Source organism: Nesoenas mayeri, assembly GCF_963082525.1.
Source record: "Nesoenas mayeri genome assembly, chromosome: 28".
NCBI classification, from domain to species: domain Eukaryota; kingdom Metazoa; phylum Chordata; class Aves; order Columbiformes; family Columbidae; genus Nesoenas; species Nesoenas mayeri.
This window is the reverse complement of record NC_137558.1, coordinates 3,027,971-3,053,148: the sequence shown is the minus strand read 5'-3', so window position 1 is coordinate 3,053,148 and position 25,178 is coordinate 3,027,971.

Genomic DNA, 25,178 nt, shown 5'->3' with positions numbered 1-25,178 from the left:
GTTACAAATACTCCAAGAAACCGTTTCTGTCGCAACCGCCCCTGGAGAGGGTGTGTGTCACAAACCCCATTGGATAGCGTGTGTTTACAAGCACCCCTGGACAGTGTGTGTGTCACAAACCCCTTTGGACAGCGTGTGTGTCACAAACCACCGTGGACACCGCTTGTGTCACAAATGCCCCTGAACAGGGTGTGTGTCACAAACCCCATTGGACAGCGTTTGTGTCACAAACTCCATTGGACATAATGTGTGTGACTAACCCCATTGGATAGCGTGTGTGTCACAAACTCCATTGGAGAGAGTGTGTGTCATTAACCCCATCGGACAGCGAGTGTGCCACATACCCCGTTGGAGAGGGTTTGTGTCACAAACCTCATTGTACAGTGTGTTTCACAGACCCCATTGGACAGTGTGTGTTTCACAAACACCCCTGGAAATCGTTTGAGTCACAAACGCCCCTGGCGAGGATGTGTGTCACAAACCCCATTTGACAGGGTGTGTGTCACAAACCCCATTGAACAGTGTGTGTGTCACAAACCCCCCAAGACACCGTTTATCTTACAAACGCCCCTGGATGGTGTGTGTGGCACACACCCCATGGACAGCCTGTGTGTCACAAACCCCATTAGACAGCCTGTGTGTCACAAATACCCTAAGAAACCGTTTGTGTCACAAACGCCCCTGGAGAGGGTGTGTGTCACCAACTTCATTGTATAACGTGTGTGTCACAAACACCCCTGGACAGGGTGTGTGTGAAAAACACCCCTGGACAGCGTGTGTGTCACAAACTCCTTTGGACAGCGTGTGTGTCACAAACCACCCTGGACACCGCTTGTGTTAGAAATGCCCCTGAACAGGGTGTGTGTCACAAACCCCATTTGACAGCGTGCAAGTCACAAAACCCATTGGTCAGTGTGTGTGTCACAAACCCTGTTGGACAGCACATGTGTCACTAATCCCATTGTACGACGAGTGTGTCACAAACCCCATTGGAGAGAGTGTGTCACAAATTCCTTGGACAGCGTTTGTGTCACAAACTCCATTGGACAGAGTGTGTGTCACAAACCCCATTGGACAGCGTGTGTGTTACAAACCCCACTGGACGGTGTATCTGTAAGAATCTCCATTCAATACTGTTTCTGTCTCAAGCCCATTGAATAGTGTCTGTGTCACAAACCCTGTTGGACAGCGTGTGTGTCATAAACACCGTTGGACAGAGCGTGTGTCACAAACCCCATTCGACAGTGTTTGTGTCAAAAACCGCATTAGACAGCGCGTGTGTCACAGACCTCATTAAACGGTGTGTGTGTCATAAACACCCCTGGACACCGTTTGTGTCACAAAAGCCCCTGGACAGGGTGTGTGTAACACACCCTAGTGGACAGCCTGTGTTTCACAAACCCCATTGGACAGCCTGTGTGTCAAAAACCCCATTAGACAGCCCGTGTGTCACAAACACCCCTGGAAAGCATTTGTGTCACAAACGATCCTGCAGAGGGTGTGTATCACAAACTCTATTAGACAGCGTGTGTGTAACAAACCCCATTGGACATTGCGTGTGTCACAAACCCCATTGGACAGCGTGTTTGTCACAAACCCCAGTAGGAAGCGTGTGCGTCACAGACCCCATGGGACAGTGTGTGTGTCGCAAACACCCGTGGAAACCGTTTGTGTCACAAACGCCCCTGGGCAGCGTGTCTGTCACAAACCCCATTGGACAGCGAGTGTGTAACAAACCCCATTGGATAGTGTGCGTGTCACAAAAACCCATGGACACCGTTTGTGTCAGAAACGCCCCTGGACAGAGTATGTGTCACATACCCCATTAGACAGCCTGTGTGTCAGAAACCCCGTTGGACAGCACGTGTTTCACAAACCCCATTGGCTAGTGTGTCTGTCACAAACACCCCTTGACACCATTTGTATCACAAACGCCCCTGGACAGAGTGTGTGTCACAAACCTCATTGGACAGTGTGTGTGTCACAAACCCCATTCGCGAGCGCGTTTTTAACAAACCGCATTGTACAACGTGAGTTTCACGAAGCCCCATTGGACGGCGTGTGTCACAAACCCCATTGGACAGTGTATCTGTCACAATCCCCATTGAATACTGTGTCTGTGACAATCCTCATTGAATACTGTCTGTGTCACAAACCGCATTGGACAGCGTGTGTGTCCAAACCCCCTTGGACAGCGTTTGTGTCACAAACCGCATTGGACAGCGTGTATGTCACAGACCTCATGGGACAGTGTGTGTGTCACAAACACCCCTGGGCACCGTTTGTAGTCACAAACGAACCTGTACAGGGTGTTTGTCACAAACCCCATTTGACAGCGTGTGTGTCACAAACCCTGATGGATAGCATGTGTGTCACAAACACCCATGGACAGCGTGTGTGTCAGAAACTGCATTGAGCAGTGTGTGTGTCACAAACCTCATTGGACAGTGTGTGTGTAAGAAAACCCATTGGATAGCGTGTGTGTCACAAACCCCATTGAACAGTGTGTGTGTCTCAAACCCCCCTGGCCACCGTTTGTGTCACAAACGCCCCTGGACAGGGTGTGTGTCACACACCCCATTGGACAGCGTGTGTGTCAAAAACCTCATTGGATAGCGCCTGTGTCACAAACCTCATTTGACAGCGTGTGTGTCACAAATCCCGTTGGACAGCATATGTGTCACAAACACCCCTTAACAGTGTTTGTGTCACAAACACCCCTGGAAAACATTTGTGTCACAAACGCCCAGGGAGGGGGTGTGTGTCACAAACCCGTTTTGACAGCGTGTGTGTCATTAACCCCATTGGACAGCGTCTGTGTCGCAAACACCCCTGGACAGGGTGTGTGTGACAAACCCCATTGGACAGTGTGTATGTCAGAATCCCCATTGAATACTGTGTGTGTCACAAACCCCGTTGAACAGGGTGTCTGTGACAAACCCTATTGGTCAGGGTGTGTGTCACAAACCCCATTGGACAGCGTGTGTGTCACAGATCCCATTGGACAGTGTGTGTGTCCCAAACACCCCTGGAAAATGCTTGTGTCACAAACGCCCCTGGAAAGGTTGTGTGTCACAAACCCCATTTGACAGCGCGCGAGTCACAAATCCCATTGGTCAGTGTGTGTGTCACAAACCCTGTTGGACAGCGCGTGTGTCACAAATCCCATTGTACGACGAGACTGTTACAAACCCCATTGGACAAAGTGTGTCACAAACCACTTGGACATCGTTTGTGTCACAAACTCCATTGGACAGAGTGTGTGTCATAAACCCTACAGGACACCGTATGTGTCACAAACGCCCGTGGACAGGGTGTGTGTCACACAGCCCATTAGACAGCCTGTGTGTCACAAACCCCATTGGACAGCGTGTGTGTCACAAACACCCCTGGATAGTGTGTGTGTCACAAACACCCCTGGAAACCATGTGTGTCACAAACGGCCCTTGAGAGGGTGTGTATCACGAACCCCATTTGACAGCGTGTGTCACAAACGTCCCTGGACAGGGTGTGTGTCACAAACCCCATTTGACAGAGTGCGAGTCACAAACCCCATTGGACAGTGTGTGTGTCACAAGCCTAGTTGGACAGCGCGTGTGTCAGAAATCGCATTGTACATCGAGAGTGTCACAAAACCCATTGGACAGTGTGTGTCACAAACCCCATTGGACAGCGTTTGTGTCACAATCTCCATTGGACAGTGTGCGTGTCACAAACACCCCTGGGCACCGTTTGTGTCACAAACGAACCTGTACAGCGTGTGTGTAACAAACCCCATTGGACATTGCGTGTGTCACAAACCCCATTGGACAGCGTGTATGTCACAAACCCCAGTAGGAGGCGTGTTTGTCACAGACCCCATGGGACAGTGTGTGTGTTGCAAACACCCGTGGAAACCGTTTGTGTCACAAACGCCCCTGGGCAGCGTGTCTGTCACAAACCCCATTGGACAGTGAGTGTGTAACAAACCCCATTGGACAGTGTGCGTGTCACAAATACCCATGTACACCGTTTGTGTCAGAAACACCCCTGGACAGGGTGTGTGTCACAAACCCTATTTGACAGCGTGTGTGTCACAAACCCCATTGGATAGCCTGTGTGTCACAAACCCCATTGGATAGCGCGTGTGTCCGAAACCCCACTGGACAGCGTGTATGTCGCAAACACCCCTGGACAGTGTGTCTGTCAGGAAGAGCCCTGGAAACCATTTGTGTCAAAGAAGCCCCTGGAGAGGGTGTGTGTCACAAACCCCATGTGACAGCGTGTGTGACACTAACCCCATTGGACAGCGTGTGTGTCACTAGCCCCATTGGACAGTGTGTGTGTCACAAACCCCGTTGGACAACGTGTATGTCACAAACCCCATTGTACAACGAGTGTGTCACAAACCCCATTGGACAGCGTGTGTCACAAATCCCATTGGACAGCGTTTGTGTCACAAACTCCATTGGACAGAGTGTGTGTCACCAACCCCTTTGGATAGCGTGTGTGTCACAAACTCCATTGGACAGAGTGTGTGTCACAAAGCCCATCGGACAGCGTGTGCGTCACAAACCCCATTGGACTGTGTATGTGTCACAAACCCCCGTGAACACCATATGTGTCACAAACGCCCCTGGACAGAGTATGTGTCAGAAAACAGACAGAGTGCGAGTCACAAACCCCATTGGACAGTGTGTGTGTCACAAGTCTAGTTGGACAGCGCGTGTGTCAGAATTCGCATTGTACAACGAGAGTGTCACAAAACCCATTGGACAGCGTGTGTCACAAACCCCATTGGACAGCATTTGGGTCACAAACTCCATTGGACAGAGTGCGTGTCACAAACCCCGTTGCACAGTGCGAATGTCACAAACCTCGTTGTACAGACTGTGTTTCAGAAACAATCGCCTCTGGAAACCATTTGTGTCAGAAACGCCCCTGGACTTGGTGTGTGTCACAAACTCCATTTGACAGTGTGTGTGTCACAAATCCCATTGGACAGTGTGTCTGTCACAATCCCCATTGAATACTGTGTGTGTCACAAACCCATTTGGACAGTGTGTTTGTCACAAACCCCATTGGACAGCGTGTGTGTAAGAAAACCCCGGTGGACAGCGCGTGTGTCACAAACCCCATTGAACCGTGTGTGTCACAAACACCACTGGACAGGGTGTGTGTCACAAACACTCCTGGACAGCGAGCGTGTCACAAACCCTTTTAGACAGTGTGTGACACAAACCTCATTGGTCAGCGTGTGTGTCACAGACCCCATTGGACAGCGTGTGTGTCACAAGCCCCCCAGGACATCGCTTGTGTCACAAACCCGATTGGACTTCCTGTGTGTCACAAACCACTTTGGACAGCGCGTGTGTCACAAACCCCATTGGACAGCGTGTGTCACAAACACCCCTGGACAGTGATTGTGTCACAAACACCCCTGGAAACCATTTGTGTCACAGACGCCCCTGGAGAGGATGTGTGTTCCAAACCCCATTTGACAGCGTGTGTGTCACTTAGCCCATTGGACCGCGTGTGTGTCACTAACCTCATTGGACAGTGTTTGTGTCACAGATTCCATTGGACAGTGTTTGTGTCACAATCGGCCCTCGAAACCGTTTGTGTCACAAACGCCCATGGACACCGGTTGTGTCACAAACACCCCTGGACAGGTGTGCGTGTCACAAACACGATTTGAAAGCGTGTGTGTCACAAACCCCATTGGACAGCGTGTTTGTCACAAAGCCTATTGGACAGGGTGTGTGTCACATACCCCATTGGACAGTGTGTATGTCAAAATCATCATTGAATACTGTGTGTGTCTCAAACCCCATTGGACAGCATGTGTGTCACAAACCCTGTGGGACAGCGCATGTGTCACAAACACCATTGGACATCGCGTGTGTCACAAACCCCATTTTACAACGAGTGTAGCACAAACCCCATCGGACAGCGTGTGTCCCAAACACTGTTGGACAGCGCGTGTGTCACAAACCCCATTGGACAGGGTATGTGCAAGAAACCCCATTGGACAGCGTGTGTGTCACAGACCCCATTGGACAGTGTATGTGTCACAAACCCCATTGTACAACGAGTGTGTCACAACCCCATTGGACAGCGTGTGTCACAAACCCCGTTGGACAGTGCGTCTGTCACAAACCCCATTGTACAGCGTGTGCGTCACAAACGCCATTGGACAGAGTGTGTGTCACAAACACCGTTGCACAGCGCGAATGTCACAAACCTCGTTGTACAGCCTGTGTTTCAGAAACACCCCTGGACAGTGTGTGTTTCACAAGGATCACTGGAAATCGTTTCTGTCACAAACGTCCCTGGACAGGGTGTGTGTCACAAACCCCATTGGACAGCGTGTGTGCCACAAACCCCATTGGACAGCGCGTGTGTCAGAAACCCCACTGGACAGCGTGTGTGTCGCAAACACCCCTAGACAGCGTGTGTGTCAGAAAGACCCCTGGAAACCATTTGTATCACAGACGCCCCTGGAGAGAGTGTGTGTCACAAACCCCATTGGACAGCGTGTGTTACACTAACCCCAGTGGACGGCGTGTGTGTCACTAGCCCCATTGGACAGTGTGTGTGTCACAAACACCCCTGGACAGGGTATGTAACACAAACCCCATTGGACAGTGTGTATGTCACAATCCCCATTGAATACTGTGTGTGTCACACACCCCAATGCACAGCGTGTGTGTCACAAACCCCGTTGAACAGCGCGTGTGTCTCAAACCGCATATGGCATAGTGTGTGTCACAAACCCCACTGGACAGTGTGTGTCACAGACCTTATCGGATAGTGTGTGTGTAACAAACACCCCTGGAAACCGTTTGTGTCAGAAACGTCCCTTGACAGGGTGTGTATCACAAATCCCATTTGACAGCGTGCGAGTCACAAACCCCATTGGACAGTGTGTGCGTCACAAACCCCGTTAGACAGCGCGTATGTCACAAACCCCATTGTAGAATGAGTGTGTCACAAACCCCATTGGACAGCGTGTGTCACAAACCCCATTGGACAGCGTTTGTGTCACAAAGTCCGTTGGACATAATGTGTGTGACTAACCCCATTGGATAGTGTGTGTGTCACAAACTCCATTGGACAGAGTGTGTGTCACAAAGCCCTTCGGACAGCGTGTGTGTCACAAACCTCATTGGACTGTGTATGTGTCAGAAACCCCCGTGGACACCGTTTATGTCACAAACGCCCCTGGACAGTGTGTGTGAGACACACCCCATGGACAGCCTGTGTGTCACAAACCCCATTGGACAGCGCGTGTGTCACAAACCCCGTTGGACAGCGCTTCTTTCGCAAATCCCATTGCACAGTGTGTGTGTCACTAACCGCATTGGACAGCGTGTGTGTCACAAATACCCCTGGACAGTGTGTGTGTCACAAATGCCCATGGAGAGAGTGTGTGTCACAAACCCCATTTGATAGTGCGTGTGTCACAAACCCCATTAGACAGCGTGTGTGTCACAAACCCCATTGGACAGGGTGTGTGTCACAACCCCCATTGGACAGGGTGTGTGTCGCATACCCCATTAGACAGCGTGTGTGTCACAAACCCCATTGGACAGGGTGTGTGTCACAAACCCCGTTGGACAGTGCGTGTGTCACAAACCCCATTGGACAGCGTATGTGTCACAAACCCCATTGGACAGTGTGTGTGTTACAAACCCCCCTGGACACCGCTTGTGTCACAAACGCCCCTGGACAGTGTGTGTTTCACAAAGACCACTGGAAATCGTTTGTGACACAAACGCCCCTGGACAGGGTGTGTGTCACAAACCCCATTGGACAGTGTGTCTGTCACAATCCCCATTGAATATTATGTGTGTCACAAACCCCATTGGACATCATGTGTGTCACAAACCCTGTTGGACAGCGCGTGTGTCACAAACCCCATTGGACAGCGTGTGTGTCACAAACACCCCTGGATAGTGTGTGTGTCACAAACACCCCTGGAAACCAGCTGTGTCACAAACGCCCCTGGAGAGGGTGTCTGTCACAAACCCCATTGGACAATGAGTGTGTCACAAACCCTATTGGTCGGGGTGTGTGGCAAAACCCCATTGGACAGCGTGTGTGTCACAGATCCCATTGGACAGTGTGTGTGTCACAAACAGCCCTGGAAAACGTTTGTTTCACAAACGTCTCTGGACAGGGTGTGTGTCACAAACCCCATTTGACAGAGTGCGAGTCACAAACCCCATTGGACAGCGTGTGTGTCCCAATCCCCATTGGACAGTGTATGTGTCACAAACTCCCCTGGACACTGTTTGTGTCAAAAACGCTCCTGGACAGGGTGTGTGTCACAAACCCCATTAGACAGCCTGTGTGTCACAAACTCCATTGGACAGCGCGTGTGTCACAAACCCCATTGGACAGCGTGTGTGTCACAAAACCCATTGGAAAGCGTGTGTATCGCAGACCCCATTGGACAGTCTCTGTGTCACAAACACCCCTGGAAACCGTTTGTGTCACAAACGCCACTGGACAGGGTGTTTGTCACAAACCTCATTGGACAGCGAGTGTGTCACAAACGCCCCTGGACAGGTTGTGTGTCACAAACCCTATTGCAGAGGATGTGTGTTACAAACCCCGTTAGACAGTGTGTGTGTTACAAATACTCCAAGAAACCGTTTCTGTCGCAACCGCCCCTGGAGAGGGTGTGTGTCACAAACCCCATTGGATAGCGTGTGTGTACAAACACCCCTGGACACCGCTTGTGTTACAAATGCCCCTGGACAGGATATGTGTCACAAACCCCATTTGACAGCGTGCAAGTCACAAACCCCTTTGGTCAGTGTGTGTGTCACAAACTCTATTGGACAGCACGTGTGTCACTAAACCCATTGTACGACGAGTGTGTCACTAACCCCATTGGAGAGAATGTGTCACAAACCCCTTGGACAGCGTTTGTGTCACAAACTCCATTGGACAGAGTGTGTGTCACAAACCCCATTGGACAGCGTGTGTGTTACAAACCCCACTGGACAGTGTATCTGTAAGAATCCCCATTCAATACTGTTTCTGTCTCAAGCCCATTGAATAGTGTCTGTGTCACAAACCCTGTTGGACAGTGTGTGTGTCATAAACACCGTTGGACAGAGCGTGTGTCACAAACCCCATTCGACAGTGTTTGTGTCACAAACCGCATTAAACAGCACGTGTGTCACAGATCTCATTGGACAGTGTGTGTGTCACAAACACCCCTGGACACCATTTGTGTCACAAACGCCCCTGGACAGGGTGTGTGTAACACACCCTAGTGGACAGCCTGTGTTTCACAAACCCCATTGGACAGCCTGTGTGTCAAAAACCCCATTAGACAGCCCGTGTGTCACAAACACCCCTAGACAGTGTGTGTGTCACAAACACCCCTGGAAAGCATTTGTGTCACAAAGGATCCTGCAGAGGGTGTGTATCACAAACTCTATTAGACAGCGTGTGTGTAACAAACCCCATTGGACATTGCGTGTGTCACAAACCCCATTGGACAGCGTGTATGTCACAAACCCCAGTAGGAGGCGTGTGCGTCACAGACCCCATGGGACAGTGTCTGTGTCGCAAACACCCGTGGAAACCGTTTGTGTCACAAACGCCCCTGGGCAGCGTGTCTGTCACAAACCCCATTGGACAGCGAGTGTATAACAAACCCCATTGGATAGTGTGCGTGTCACAAAAACCCATGGACACCGTTTGTGTCAGAAACGCCCCTGGACAGGGTGCGCATCACAAACCCCATTGGACTGTGTATGTGTCACAAACCCTCCTGGACACCGTATGTGTCACAAACGCCCCTGGACAGAATATGTGTCACACACCCCATTAGACAGCCTGTGTGTCAGAAACCCCGTTGGACAGCACGTGTTTCACGAACCCCATTGGCTAGTGTGTCTGTCACAAACACCCCTTGACACCGTTTGTGTCACAAACGCCCCTGGACAGAGTGTGTGTCACAAACCTCATTGGACAGTGTGTGTGTCACAAACCCCATTCGCGAGCACGTTTTTAACAAACCGCATTGTACAACGTGAGTTTCACGAAGCCCCATTGGACGGCGTGTGTCACAAACCCCATTGGACAGTGTATCTGTCACAATCCCCATTGAATACTGTGTCTGTCACAATCCTCATTGAATACTGTCTGTGTCACAAACCGCATTGGACAGCGTGTGTGTCACAAACCCCCTTGGACAGCGTTTGTGTCACAAACCGCATTGAACAACGTGTGTGTCACAGACCTCATGGGACAGTGTGTGTTTCACAAACACCCCTGGGCACCGTTTGTAGTCACAAACGAACCTGTACAGGGTGTTTGTCACAAACCCCATTTGATAGCGTGTGTGTCATAAACCCCATTGGATAGCGCATGTGTCACAAACCTTATTGGACAGCGTGTGTGTCACAAACACTGCTTGAAGCAGTAAAGGTTGAGGGCTGCCTGGGTTGCAGTGACCACGAGATGGTGGAGTTCAGCATCTTGTGTGGCAGGAACAGAATAGCAAGTAGAATTGCAACCCTGGACTTTAGCAGGGCTAACTTTGGCCTTTTCAAGCAATTGCTGGGGGAAATCCCATGGGCAAGACTGCTTGAAGGAAAAGGGGCCCAAGAGAGCTGGATTGCATTCAGAGATTGCTTCTTCCACTCTCAGTATCAGAGCATCCCCACACGTAGGAAGTCAAGGAAGGGAGCCAGGAGGCCTGCGTGGTTGAATAGGAATCTATTGGGTATGCTCAAGCAGAAGAGGAGAGTTTACAGGTCATGGAAGCAGGGGCTGGCCACTTGGGAAGAATATAAGGCTGCTGTTAGAGGATGTAGGAAGGCAGCTAGGATAGCCAAGGCCTCCTTAGAATTACAGCTGGCGAGAGGGGTCAAGGACAGCAAAAAGAACTTTTTCAAATACATAGCGGATAAAACTAATACCAGAGGCAATGTAGGCCCACTGAGGAATGGGGTGGGTGCCCTGGTGGCGGAAGATACAGAGAAGGCAGAATTACTGAATGCCTTCTTTGTCTCTGTCTACTCTGCCGGAGGCTGTCCTGGGGAGCCCTGTACCCCTGAGACCCCAGATGAAGCCAGGTCAATGGAGGAGCTTGCTTTAGTTGATGAGGACTGGGTTAAGGAGCAATTAAATAGACTGGACATCCATAAATCCATGGGTCCAGATGGGATGCATCCGCGAGTGCTGAGGGAGGTGGCTGAGGTCATTGCTGGACCGCTCTCCATCATCTTTGCCAAGTCTTGGGAAATGGGAGAGGTGCCCGAGGATTGGAGGAAAGCAAATGTCACTCCAGTCTTCAAAAAGGGCAAGAAGGAGGACCCGGGTAACTATAGACCGGTCAGCCTCACCTCTGTCCCTGGGAAAGTAATGGAACAACTTATCCTTGGTGCTATCTCAAGGCATATCAAGGATAAGAAGGTTATTAGGGGCAGTCAGCGTGGCTTCACCAAGGGTAAGTCATGCTTGACCAACCTCATAGCCTTTTATGAGAATGTAACAAGGTGGATGGATGATGGCAGAGCCGTGGATGTGGTCTACCTTGACTTCAGTAAAGCCTTTGACACAGTCTCCCACAGCATCCTAGTTGCTAAGTTGCGGAGGTGTGGTCTAGACAATAGAGTAGTGAGGTGGGTTACAAACTGGCTTAAGGAGAGAAGCCAGAGAGTGGTAGTCAATGGTGCGGAGTCTAGTTGGAGACCAGTATCTAGTGGAGTGCCTCAGGGGTCAGTACTGGGGTCAGTATTATTCAATATATTCATTAACGACTTAGACGAGGGAATAGAGTGTACTATCAGCAAGTTTGCTGATGACACTAAGCTGGGAGGAGTGGCTGACACGCCAGAAGGCTGTGCTGCCATCCAGCGAGACCTAGACAGGCTGGAGAGTTGGGCGGGGAATAACCTAATGAAATTTAACAAGGAAAAGTGTAGAGTCCTGCATCTGGGCAGGAACAACCCCACGTTCCTAGTATCGGTTGGGAAATTACATATTAGAGAGCAGTGTAGGGGAAAGGGACCTGGGGGTCCTGGTGGACAACAGGATGACCATGAGCCAGCACTGTGCCCTTGTGGCCAGGAAGGCCAATGGCATCCTGGGATGTATTAGAAGGGGGGTGGTTAGTAGATCGAGAGAGGTCCTCCTTCCCCTCTATTCTGCCCTGGTGAGACCCCATCTGGAATATTGTGTCCAGTTCTGGGCCCCTCAGTTCAAGAAGGACAGGGAACTGCTGGAGAGGGTCCAGCGTAGGGCAACCAAGATGATTAAGGGAGTGGAGCACCTCCCTTATGAGGAAAGGCTGAGGGAGCTGGGTCTCTTTAGTCTGGAGAAGAGGAGACTGAGGGGTGACCTTATTAATGTTTATAAATATATAAAGGGTGAGTGCCATGAGGATGGAGCCAGGCTCTTCTCGTTGGCAAACAATGATAGGACAAGGGGCAATGGGATCAAGCTGGAACACAAGAGGTTCCACTTAAATTTGAGAAAAAACTTCTTCTCAGTAAGGGTGACAGAGCACTGGAACAGGCTGCCCAGGGGGGTTGTGGAGTCTGTCCTCTGGAGACATTCAAGACCCACCTGGACATGTTCCTGTGCAACCTCACCTAGGCGTTCCTGCTCCAGCAAGGGGATTGGACTAGATGATCTTTTGAGGTCCCTTCCAATCCCAAACATACTGTGATACTGTGATACTGTGAAACACCCCTGGAAACCAATTGTGTCACAGACGCCCCTGGAGAGGGTGTGTGTCACAAACCCCATTTGATAGCGTGTGTGTCACTAAGCCCATTGGACCGCGTGTGTGTCACTAACCCCATTGGACAGCGTGTGTGCCACAATCCCCGTTGAACAGCGCGTGTCACAAATACCCCTGGACAGGATGTGTGTCACAAACACTCCTGGACAGCGTGTGTGTCACAAACCCCTTTGGAAAACGTGTGTGTTACAAATCCCCCTGGACACCGCTTGTGTCACAAACACCCCTGGACAGGGTGTGTGTCACAAACCCCATTGGACAGTGTATCTGTCACAATCCCCATTGAATACTGTGTCTATCACAATCCCCATTGAATACTGTCTGTGTCACAAACACTGTTGGACAGCGTGTGTGTCACAAACCCCGTGGGAGAGCGCCTGTGTCACAAACCCCATTGGACAGCGTTTGTGTCACAGACCGCATTGGACAGCGTCTGTGTCACAGACCTCATTGGATGGTGTGTGTGTCACAAACCCCATTTGACAGCGTGTGTGTCACAAACCCCGTTGGACAGCGTGTTTGTCACAAACCCCATTGGACAGCGTGTGTGTCACAAAGACCCCTCGACAGTGATTTTGTCACAAACACCCCTGGAAACCATTTGTGTCACAGACGGCCCTGGAGAGGGTGTGTGTCACAAACCCCATTGGACAGCGTGTGAGTCACTAACCCCATTGAACAGCATGTGTGTCACTAACAACATTTGATAACGTGTGTGTCTCAAACACCCCTGGACAGTGTGTGTGTCACAAACTCTATTGGAGAGTGTGTATGTCACAATTCTCATTGAATACTGTGTGTGTCACAAACCCCGTTGGACAGCGTGTGTGTCACAAACCCCGGTGAATAGCGCGTGTGTCACAAACCCCATTGGACAGCGTGTGTGTCACAGACCCCATTGGACAGTGCGCGTGTCACAAACACCACTGGAAACCGTTTCGTCACAAACGCCCTTGGACAGGGTGTGTGTCACAAATCCAAATTGGCAGCGTGCGAGTCACAAACCCCATTGTAACGTGTGTGTGTCAGAAACCCCGTTGGACAACGCGTGTTTCACAAACCCCATTGTACAACGGGTGTGCCACAAGCCCCATTGGAGAGCGTGTGTCACAAACCCCATTGGACAGCATTTGTGTTACAAACTCCATTGGGCAGAGTGTGTTTCACAAACCCCACCGGACAGTGTGTGTGTCACAAACCCCAATGGACATTGTATGTGTCACAAACCCCCCTGGACACTGTTTTTTTCACAAACGCCCCTGGACACGGTGTGTGTAACAAACCCCATTGGACAGCGCGTGTGTCACAAACCCCATTGGACAGCGTGTGTGTCACAAACAACCATGGACAGTGATTGTGTCACAAACACCCCTGGAAACCACTTGTGTCACAGACGCCCCTGGAGAGGGTGTGTGTCAAACCCCATTTGACTGCACGTTTGTCACAAACCCCATTGGACTATGTGTGTGTCACAAACCCCATTGGACAGCGTGTGTCTCACAAACCCCGTTGGACAGCGCGTGTGTTACAAACCCCATTGGACATCGTGTGTGTCACAAAGACCCCTTGATAGTGATTTTGTCACAAACACCCCTGGAAACCATTTGTGTCACAGACTGCTCTGGAGAGGATGTGTGTCACAAACCCCATTGGACAGCGTGTGAGTCACTAACCCCATTGGATAGCATGTGTGTCACTAACACCATTAGATAGCGTGTTTGTCACAAACACCCCTGGACAGAGTGTGTTTCACAAACTCCATTGGAGAGTGTGTATGTCACAATCCTCATTGAATACTGTGTGTGTCACAAACCCTGTTTGACAGCGTATGTGTCACAAACCCCGTTGAATAGCACGTGTGTCACAGACCCCATTGGACAGTGTGTGTGTCCCAAACCCTTTTGGACATTGTATGTGTCACAAACCCCCCTTGACACCGTTTTTGTCACAAACGCCCCTGGACATGGTTTGTGTCACAAACCCCATTGAACATCGTGTGCGTCACAAAACCCATTGGACAGCGTGTGTGTCACAGACCTCATTGGACAATGTGTGTGTCACAAACACCACTGGAAACCATTTATGTCACAAACGCCCCTGGACAGGGTGTGTGTCACAAACCCATATTGACAGCGTGCGAGTCACAAACCCCATTTTAACATGTGTGTGTCACAAACCCGTTGGACAGGGTGTGTTTCACAAACCCCATTGTACAACGAGTGTGTCACAAAACCCATTGGAGACCGTGTGTCGCAAATCCCATTGGACAGTGTGTGCGTCATAATCGCTCCTGGAAACCGTTTGTGTCACAAACGTCCCTGGACTTGGTGTGTGTCACAAACCCCATTTGACAGTGTGTGTGTCACAAACGCCATTGGACAGCGTGTGTGTAAGAAAACCCCGTTGGACAGCGCGTGTGTCACAAACCCCATTTGATCCTCTGTGTCACAAACACTCCTTGACAGCGAGCGTGTCACAAATCCCTTTGGAAAACATTTGTGTCACAAACACCCCAGGACACCGCTTGTGTCACAAACGCCCATGGACAGGTGTGCGTGTCACAAATCCGATTTGAAAGCGTGTGTGTCACAAACCCGATTGGACAGCGTGTTTGTCACAAAAACCCCTGGACAGGGTGTGTGTCACAAACCCCTTTGGATAGTGTGTATGTCAAAATCCTCATTGAATACTGTGTGTGTCACAAACCCCATTGGACAGTGTGTGTGTCACAGACCCCATTGGACAGTGTGTGAGCCACAAACCTCGTTGGACAGCGCGTGTGTCACAAACCCCATTGTAAACGAGTGTGTCACAAACCGCATTGGACAGCGTGTGTGTCACAGACCTCATTGGACAGTTTGCGTTTCAAAAACACCCCTGGACACCGTTTGTGTCACAAACACCACTGGACAGGGTGTGTGTCACAAACCCCATTTGACAGCACGTTTGTCACAAACCGCATTGGACAGTGTGTGTGTCACAAATCCCATTGAACACCGTGTGTGTCTGAAAGCCCCCTGGACACAGTGTGTCACAAATGCCCCTGGACATAGTGTGTGTCACACACCCCATTGTACAACGAGTGTGTCACAAACCCTATTGGACAGCGTGTGTCACAAACCCCATTGGACATCGTTTGTGTCACAAACTCCATTAGACAGAGTGTGTGTCACAAACCCCATTGGACAGGGTATGTGTAACAAACACCCCTGGAAACCGTTTGTGTCACAGACGCCCCTGGAGAGGGTGTGTGTCACAATCCCCATTTGACACCGTGTGTGTCACTAAGCCCTTTGGACTGCGTGTGTGTCACTAACCCCATTGGACAGTGTGTGTGTCACAAACCCCATTGGACAGCGTTTGTGTAAGAAAACCTCGTTGGACAGCGTGTGTGTCACAAACCCCATTGGACAGCGTGTTTGTCACAAACAGCCCGGGACAGGGTGTGTGTCACAAACACTCCTGGACTGCGTTTGTTCACAAACCCCTTTGGAAAATGTTTGTGTTACAAATCCCCCTGGACACCACTTGTGTCACAAACGTCCCTGGACTTGGTGTGTGTCGCAAACCCCATTGGACAGTGTGTCTGTCACAATCCCCAATGAATACTGTGTGTGTCACAAACCCCATTGGACAGTGTGTGTGTCACAAACCCCATTGGACAGCGTTTGTGTAAGAAAACCTCGTTGGACAGCGTGTGTGTCACAAACCCCATTGGACAGCGTGTTTGTCACAAACAGCCCGGGACAGGGTGTGTGTCACAAACACTCCTGGACTGCGTTTGTGTCACAAACCCCTTTGGAAAATGTTTGTGTTACAAATCCCCCTGGACACCGCTTGTGTCACAAACGCCACTGGACAGGGTGTGTGTCACAAACCCCATTTGACAGCACGTTTGTGACAAACCCCATTGGCCAGTGTATGTGTCACAAACCCCATTGTACAACGAGTGTGTCACAAACCCTATTGGACAGCGTGTGTCACAAACCGCATTGGACATCGTTTGTGTCACAAACTCCATTAGACAGAGTGTGTGTCACAAACCCCATTGGACAGGGTATGTGTAAAAAACATCCCTGGAAAACGTTTGTGTCACAGACGCCCCTGGAGAAGGTGTGTGTCACAAATCCCATTTGACATCGTGTGTGTCACTAAGCCCTTTGGACTGCGTGTGTGTCACTAACCCCATTGGACAGTGTGTGTGTCACAAACCCCATTGGACAGCGTTTGTGTAAGAAAACCTCGTTGGACAGCGTGTGTGTCACACACCCCATTGGACAGCGCATGTGTCACACACCTCATTGGACAGCGTGTGTCTCAAACACCCCTGGACAGTGATTGTGTCACAAACATCCCTGGAAACCATTTGTGTCACAGACGCCTCTGAAGAGGGTGTGTGTCACAAACCCCATTTGACATCGTGTGTGTCACTAAGCCCATTGGATCGCGTGTGTGTCACTAACCCCATTGGATAGTGTGTGTGTCACAAAACCCATTGGACAGTGTGTGTGTCGCAATCGGCCCTCGAAACCGTTTGTGTCACAAACGTCCCTGGACTTGGTGTATCTCACAAACCCCATTTGACAGCGTGTGTGTCACAAACCCCATTGGACAGCGTTTGTGTCACAAACACCCCTGGACAGGGTGTGTGTCACAAACCCCATTTGACAGCGTGTGTGTCACAAACCCCATTGGATAGCGTGTGTATCACAGACCCCATTGGACAGTGTGTGTGTCACAAACACACCTGGAAACCGTTTATATAACAAACGTTCCAGGACAGGGTGTGTGTCACAAACCCCACTGGACACTGTATCTGTCACAATCCCCATTGAATACTGTCTATGTCACAAAACCTGTTGGTCAGCGTGTGTGTCACAAACCCCATTGGACAGCGCGTGTGACACAAACCCCATTGGACAGGGTTTGTGTTACAAACCCCATTGGACAGCGTGTGTGTCAAAGACCTCATTATACAGTGTGCGTGTCACAAACACCCCTGGACACCGTTTGTGTCAGAAACACCCGTGGAGAGGGTGTGTGTCACAAACCCCATTTGACAGCATGTTTGTCACAAACCCCATTGGACAGTATGTGTGTCACGAATCCTATAGGACAATGTGTGTGTCACAAACTCCGTTGGACAGCGCGTGTGTCACAAACTCCATTGGACAGCGTGTGTGTCACAAACCCCGTTGAACAGCGTGTGTGTCAAAAACACTCCTGAACAGATTGTGTGTCATAAACCCCACTGGACAGTGTATCTGTCTCAATCCCCATTGAATACTGTCTGTTTCACAAACCCCGTTGGACAGCATGTGTGTCACAAACCCCGTTGGGCAGCGCGTGTGTCACAAATCCCATTGTACAACGAAAGTGTCACAAATCCCATTGGACAACGTGTGTCACAAACCCCGTTGGACTGCGCGTGTGTCGCAAACCCCATTGGACATTGTGTGTGTCACAAACCCCACTGGACACCACTTGTGTCACAAACGCCTCTGGACAGGGTGTGTGTCACAAACACCATTTGACAGACTGCGAGTCACAAACCTCACTGGACATTGTGTGTGTAACAAACGCCGTTGGACAGAGCGTGTTTCACAAACCCCATTGTACAATGAGTGTGTCAGAAACCCCATTGGACAACGTGTTTCACAGACCACGTTTGACGGCGCGTGTGTCCCAAACCCCATTGGACAGTGTTTGTGTCACAAACCCCATTGGACAACGTGTTTCACAAAACCAATTGGACGGCGCGTGTTTCACAAGCCCCGTTTGAAAGTATGTTTGTCACAAACCCCATTGGACAGCGCGTTTGTCACAAACCCCATTGGACAGGGTGTGTGTAACAAACCCCATTGGAAAGCATGTGTGTCACAGACCCAATTGGACAGTGTGTGTGTCACAAACACCCCTGGAAACCGTTTGTGTCACAAATGCCCCTGGAGAGGGTGTGTGTCACAAACCCCAATTGACAGCGTGCGAGTCACAAACCCAATTGTACCGTGTGTGTGTCACAAACCCCCTTGGACAGCGCGTGTGTCACAAACCCCATTGTACAACGAGTGTGTCACAAACCCCATTGGACAGAGTGTGTCACAAACCCCATTGGACAGCATTTGTGTCACAAACTCCATTGGACAGAGTGTGTGTCACAAACCCCATCTGACAGTGTGTGTGTCACAAACCTTATTGGATAGCGTGTGTGTCACAAACCCCTCTGGACACCGTTTGTGTCACAAACGCCCCTGGACATGGTGTGTGTCACACACCCCATTAGACAGTCTGTGTGTCACAAACTCCATTGGACAGCGCGTGTGTCAAAGACCTCATTATACAGTGTGCGTGTCACAAACAACCCTGGAAACCATTTCTGTCAGAAACGCCCCTGGACACGGTGTGTGTCACAAACCCCATTTGACAGCATGTTTGTCACAAACCCGATTGGACAGTGTGTGTGTCACGAATCCTATTGGACAATGTGTGTGTCACAAACCCCGTTGGACAACGCATGTCTCACAAACCCCATTAGACAGTGTGTGTGTCACAAACACCCCTGAACACTGTTTGCGCCACAAACGAACCTGGACAGGGTGTGTGTCACAAACCCCATTGAAAACCGTGTGTGTCACGAGCCCCATTGGACAGTGTGTGTGTCACAAATCCCATCGGACAGTGAGTGTGTCAGAAACCCCGTTGGACAACGCGTGTTTAAAAATCCCCGTTGGACAGCGCGTGTGTCACAAACACCCCTGGACACCGTTTGTGTCACAAACGCCGCTGGAGAGTGTGTGTGTCACAAACCGCATTGGACAGCGTGTGTTTCACAAATAACCCAAGAAACCGTTTGTGTCACAAACGCCGCTGGAGAGTGTGTGTGTCACAAACCGCATTGGACAGCGGGTGTATCACAATCCCCATTGGACCGCGTGTGTGTCACAAATACCCCAAAAAACCATTTGTGTCACAAACGCCCCTGGACAGGGTGTGTGTCACAAACGCCTCTGTACAGGTTGTGTGTCACAAACACTCCTGGACAGCGTGTGTGTCACAAACCCCTTTGGACAGTGTGTGTGTCACAAACCATCCTGGACACCGCTTGTGTCACAAACACGCCTGGACATGGTGTGTGTCACAAACCCCATTTGATAGCGTGTGTGTCACAAACCCCATTGGACAGCGTGTGTGTCACAAACACCCCTGGACAGGGTGTGTGTCACAAACCCCACTGGACAGTGTATCTATCACAATCCCCATTCAATACTGTGTCTGTCACAATCCCAATTGAATACTGTCTGTGTCACAAACCTTGTTGGACAGCGTGTGTGTCACAAACCCCATTGGACAGCACGTGTGTCAGAAGCCCAATTGGCCAGCGTTTGTATCACAAACCACATTGGAGAGATTGTGTGTCACAAACCTTATTGGATAGTTTGTGAGTCACAAACACTCCTGGACACCGTTTGTATCACAAACGTCTCTGGACAGGGTGTGTGTCAAAACCCCATTTAACAGCGTGTGTTTCAAAAACACCATTGGGCAGTGTGTGTGTCACAAATCCCATTGGACAGTGTGTGTGTCAGAAACCCCGTTGGACAGCACGTGTGTCACAAGCCCCATTTGACAGCATGTGTGTCACAAACACCCCTGGACACCGTTTGTTTCACAAACGCCCCTGGACAAGGTGTGTGTCACAAACCCCATTTGACAACGTGTTTGTCACAAATCCCATTGGACTTTATGTGTGTCAGAAATCCCACTGGACAGTTTGTGTCACAATCCCCATTGGACAATGTGTGTGTCACAATCGCCCCTGGAAACGGTTTGTGTAAAAAACGCCTCTGGACTTGGTGTGTGTCACAAACCCCATTTGACAGCGTGTGTGTCACAAAGCCCATTGTACAGCGTGTGTGTCACAAACTACCCTGGACAGGATGTGTGTCACAAACCGCATTGAACAGCGTGTGTGTCACAAACCTCATTGGACTGCGTGTGTATCTCAAAGCCCCCTGGACACTGTTCATGTCACAAACGCCCCTGGACAGCGTGTGTTTCACACAGGACATTGGACAGCGTGTGTATCACAGATTCCATTGGAGAGAGTGTTTGTCACAAACCCCATTGGATATCTTGTGTGTCACAAATCCCATTGGACAGTGTATGTGTCACAACCCCCCCTGGACACCGTTTGTGTCACAAACACCCCTGCACAGTCTATATGTCAGAAGCCCAATTGAAGAGAGCGCGTGTCACAAAACGCATTAGACAGCCTGTATGTCACAAACCCCATTGGAAAGCGTGTGTGTCACAGACCCCATTGGACAGTGTGTGTCTCACAAATACCCCTGGAAACTGTTTGTGTCACAAATGCCCCTGGACAGGGTATGTGTCACAAATCCCATTGGACAGCGTGTGTGTCACAAACCCCATTGGACAGCGTGTGTGTAACAAGTACCCCTGGAAAGGGTGTGTTACATACCCTATTGGACAGCGTGTGTGTCGCAAACCCCATTGGACAGCGTGTGTGTCACAAACCCAATTGGACAGCGTGTGTGTCACAAACCCCATTGGAAAGCTTGTGTCACAAGCCTTCCTGGAAACTGTGTGTGTCACAAACCCCTTTGGACAGGGTGTGTGTCACAAATACCCCAAGAAAACGTTTGTGTCACAAACGTCCCTGGACAGGGTTTGTGTCACAAACCCCATTGGACAGTGTGTGTGTCACAAACTCCCTTGGACAGCGCATGTGTCAGAAACCCCATTGGACAATGACTGTGTCACAAACCCCATTGGACAGAGTGTGTCACAAACCCCATTGCACAGTGTTTGTGTCACAGACTCCATTGGACAGAGTGTGTGTCACAAACACCATTGGATATCTTGTGTGTCACAAATCCCATTGAACAGTGTATGTGTCACACACCCCCCTGGACACCGTTTGTGTCACAAACGCCTCTAAACAGGGTGTGTGTGACAAACACCCCTGGACAGCCTGTGTGTCACAAACCCCTTTGGACAGCACGTGTGTCACAACCCCCATTAGACAGCCTGTGTGTCACAAACCCCATTGGACAGGGTGTGTGTCACAAACACCCCTGGACAGGGTGTGTGTCACAAAACCCATTGGACAGTGTACGTGTCACAAACCCCCCTGCACACAGTTTGTGTCACAAACGCCTGTGGATAGGGTGTGTGTAACAAACACCCCTGGACAGCCTTTGTGTCACAAACCTCATTGGACAGCGAGCGTGTCACAAACCCCATTAGACAGCCTTTGTGTCACAAACCTCATTGGAAAGCGTGTGTGTCACAGACCCCATTGGAAATTGTGTGTCTCACAAACACCCCTGGAAACCGTTTTTGTCACATATGCCCCTGAACAGAGTGTGTGTCAGAAACCCCATTGTACAGAGTGCGTGTCTGAGACCACATTGGACAGTGTGTGTGTAACAAACGCCGTTGGACATCATTTGTGTCACAAACACCCGTGGAGAGGGTGTGTGTCACAAAACCCTTTGCATAGACTGTGTGTCACAAACCCCATTGGACAGCATGTGTGTCACAAACCCATTGGACAGCGTGTGTCTCACAAACACCCCTGGATAAGCTGTGTGTCACAAACTCCATTGGACAGAGTATGTGTCACAAACTCCATTGGACAGAGTGTGTGTCACAGATCCCTTTGGGCGATGTGTGTGTCACAAACACGTCTGGATACCGTTTGTCTCAAAAACGCCCCTGGAAACTGTGTGTGTCACAAACCCCATTGGATAGCGTATATGTCACAAACCACCCTGGAAAGTTTGTGTGTCACAAGCCCCCCTGGAAAATGTGTGTGTCACAAGCACCATTGGACAGCGTGTGTGTCACAAATCCCATTGGACAGCATGTGTGTCATAAACCCCATTAGACAATCTGTCTGTCACAATACCCATTGAATACTGTATGTGTCACAAACCCCTTTGGACAGGGTGTGTGTCACAAACCCCATTGGACAGCGTGTGTGTAACAGATCCCATTGGACAGTTCAGGTGTTACAAACACTTTTGGAAACCGTTTGAGTTACAAGCGTCCCTTGACAGACTGTGTGTCACAAACCCATATTGACAGCATGTGTGTCACAAACCTCATTGGACACAGTGTGTGCGACAAACACCCCTGGACAGCGCGTGTGTCACAAACCCCATTGGGCAGCATGTGTGTCACAAACCTCATTGGGCAGGGTTTGTGTCACAAACCCCACTGGACAGCCTGTGTGTCACAAACCCCCCTGGACACCGTTTGTGTCACAGATGCCCCTGGACAGGGTGTGTGTCAGACACCCCATTGGACAGCCTGTGTGTAACAAACCCCATTGGACAGCGTGTGTGTCACAAACCCCATTGGACAGTGTGTGTGTCACAAATCCCATTGGACATCATGTGTGTCACGATCCCCATTGTACAGCATGTGAGTCACAATCCCCATTGGACAGCGTGTGTGTAACAAATCCGATTGGACAGCGTGTGTGTCACAAACCCCCTTTGACAGCACGTTTGTCACAAACCCCATTGGACAGCGGGTGTGTCACAAATCCCATTGGACAGTGTGTGTGTCACAAATCCCATTGGACAGCGTGTGTGTCACAAACCCCCCTGGACAGCGTGTGTGTCACAAACGCCCCTGGAGAGTGTGTGTATCACAAACCCCTTTGGACACTGTGTGTTTCACAAACTCCATTGGACAGCGTGTGTTTCACAAAGCCCCCTGGACACCTTTTGTGTCACAAAGGCACCTGGACAGGGTGTGTGTCACAAACCCCGTTGGACTTTGCGTGTGTCACAAACCCCTTTGGACAGGTTGTTTGTAACAAACCCCATCTGATAGCGTGAGTGTCACAAACCCCATTGGACCGCGTGTGTGTCACAAACTCCCCTGGATAGCGTGTGTGTCACAAATCCCATTGCACATCGTGTGTATCTCACATCCCATTGGACAGGGTGTGTGTCACGAACCCACCTGGACACCGTTTGTGTTACGAACGCCCCTGGCAGGGTGTGTGTCACAAACCCCTTTGGAAAACGTGTGTGTCAGAAACCCTGTTGGACAGCGGGTTTGTCTCAAACGCCATTGGACAGCGTTTGTTTCACAAACCCCATTGGACAGGTATGTGTCACAAATCTCATTGGACAGCGTGTGTGTCACAAACACCCCGGGACAGAATGTGTGTCAAAAACCCCATTCGACAGGGTGTGTGTTGCAAACCCCTTTGAACACTGTTTGTGTCTCAAACCTCCTTGGACAGCGTGTGTGTAAGAAAACCCATTGGACAGCGTGTGTGTCACAAACCCAATTAGACAGTGTGTGTGTCACAAACACTGTTAGACAGTGCGTGTGTCACTGACCCCCCTGGACAGTGTGTGTGTCACAAACCCCATTGAATACTGTGTGTGTCACAAACCTCATTGGACAACGTGTGTGTAAGAAAACCCATTGGACAGCGTGTGTGTCACAAACTCTATTGGACAGCGTGTGTCACAACCCCCCCTGGAAACTCTCTGTGACACAAACATCCCTGAACACCGTGTGTGTGTCACAAACCTCCCTAAAAAGTGTGTGTTTGAAATCCCCATTGGACAGTGCGTGTCAGAAACGCCCCTGGACATGCTGTGTGTCACAAACACCATTGGACAGAGGGTGTAACAACATCCCCTGAGCAGTGTGTGTGTAACAAACCCCCTAAGCAGTGTGTGTGTCACAAAGCCCATTAGACACTGTGTGTGTCACAAATCTCATTGGACAGCGTGTATGTAACAAACCCCATTGGACAAGTTGTGTGTCACAAACAGCCCTGGACAGTGTGTCTGTAACAAACACCCCTGGACAACGTGTGTGTCACAAATGCCTTTGAACAGGGTGTGTGTCACTAACACCCCTGAATGCCGTTTGTGTCACAAACGCCCCTGGAGAGGGTGTGTGTCACAAACCCCATTGGACAGCATGTGTGTCACAAACCCCATTGGACAGTGTGTCTGTTACAAACCCCATTTGACAGGGTGTGTGTCACAGACCCCATTGCACAGTGTGTGTGTCACTAACACCCCTGGAAACCGTTTGTGTCACAAACGCCCCTGAACAGGGTGTGTGTCACAAACCCGATTGGACAGCGTGTGTGTCACAAACCCCATTCGACAGCGTCTGTGTCACAAACACCCCTGGACAGCACGTGTTTAACAAAATCTATTGGACAGCGTGTGTGTCACAAACCCCAGTGGACAGCCTGTGTGTCACAAACACCATTGGACAGCGTGTGTGTCACAAACACCCCTGGACAGTGTGTGTGTCACAAACCCTATTGGACAGCGTGTGTGTTGCAGACCCCTCTGGACAGTGTGTGTGTCACAAACCCCATTGGACAACGTCTGTGTCACAAACCCCATTG